We start from the raw sequence: 1842 nt of genomic DNA, 5'->3' as shown, positions 1-1842 counted from the left end.
AATGGATTTCGAAAATACAAGAACGTAACTTGTAATTATCGGGAATACTAGTTGAGTGTATATATTTGTAAATAAATATTGTATGAGCCCTGATTGTTACGTGTATTATAATAATACATATAATTACGAGTCGGGAATTGATATCGTTCGGGTAAAGTGATTAGCAAGGATATGTCAAGAATAACTGATCGTCTAACAGAGGGTATTTCGATTCTGTAGGTTCCAGTCGAAGGCCTCGAGAGTTAAAGTCAGTTTAAAGTTGGAGTAACATTAAGTTGTAAAGCTCTACAAGGCAAGTAATAAGTTAGAGTGTCAGAGTTGTTGAATAAGTTTGGTTGTATAGTTTTGTAACCTAAATCATACTTAAACCAGAAAATTTTTTTGGGTGTAAGGGGGTCGTGTTTATGTATGTATGTTGATTTAGATTGCATTATGTTGTTGTTATTGTTGTTGGTGACGTCAACTCCTGCTCCCAAGGTTGAGGCCATCACACCAAAGTGTGAGGATCATCATGCATGCTGTAATAACCCCAATTTTTGAGAAATTTTGAAACCCTTATGAATAGTGTTTTTGCTGAACGAGAAAACTTTTCATGCCACGCTATCTAGGGGTTCTGTTATTGATCTTATGGGATATTATTAGTACTCTATGTGGTATATAAGTGTATGTAAAGATCGTCAGAATCCAATTCCGAACACTTTGATTTTTCCCGGAAATCCACAAGATACGGAGAGAATTGAGTATAAGGTAACAGGATAAAAATGATTTAAATTAAAGGATTATAGGAGAGGATCATAAAAGGAATACAATATATTGAGAAAGGTTAAGGGAACCTAAGTAATAAGATCCCGAGTATGATCCCTCAAACGATAAACGAAAACGAAAGTTAAGCGAACAGTATAACAGATCAGCGGTCATTAGGCAAACGATTAGGAAGTTAATCAAAGGGATTAGTGGGAATGATGTCATCCAACCAATAGAAAGAGGACAAGGAGGGGAGGATTACATCATGAGGATGACATAGGCATGACAAGAAAGGAAGGAGATGTGGTGACTTTTTAACCACACAAAATCAAGGGCAACTAGGTAATTTACTAAATCAAACACAAAAACAAGCCAACCAAGCCAAGTAAATCATTTTCATCAAAACACAAAAACCATTCTCTCATCCAAGCAAGCTTGCTCTCGGCTTTTACTATTGCAAATGGAGGAGAAATTCAAAATCAAAGATCCAAGCTTCCTAAATTGGTGAGTTAATTCCCTAATCATCTTCATGCTTAGTTAGGACTATATCATGAGTTTAAGCCATTAATTCCTTCTCAATCTTCTTCATTTAATCAAAGAAGAAGACAATGAATAGTGTTTTCGAGTTTTTAACTTGAAATTTTTCTTGTTTTTCTTGAAGATCCAAGCATTCTTAAGACTTCTCAAAGCTTCTTAAGGCTTCCTAGCTCCTCCCACCACTCAAAGGAAGGTATACCATCTCCAAACCCTATATTCCTATATATTATAAGATGATTTTGATTAGTAGGATGATATTGTAGCTTGTTGTTGTGATTAGAGTTTGGGATTTGAAATGGTAGTGAAATGGAATGGTAAATGTTGACGTTTTGATGAAAAGAACTTAAGTATGATTAAAGTTAAGCTTAGGCATAAGTATGAATGATTAAATTGAATTGGTTGGGGTTGTTATGATGTGATGAGGATGGATGTTGGTTGTATTTTGGAATTGAGGTTGATTTGGAATGGGTTTGAATGGTTTAAAATATTGGAAATCGCGTAAACATAGCCGTCGTAACGTCCGATTTTCTTTGGACTGTTTTTTTGCATAGCATTAGGACC

The sequence above is a fragment of the Apium graveolens genome, chromosome 8 (genome assembly GCF_009905375.1).
Source record: "Apium graveolens cultivar Ventura chromosome 8, ASM990537v1, whole genome shotgun sequence".
NCBI lineage: Eukaryota > Viridiplantae > Streptophyta > Magnoliopsida > Apiales > Apiaceae > Apium > Apium graveolens.
Note: the sequence above shows the minus strand (reverse complement) of the source record.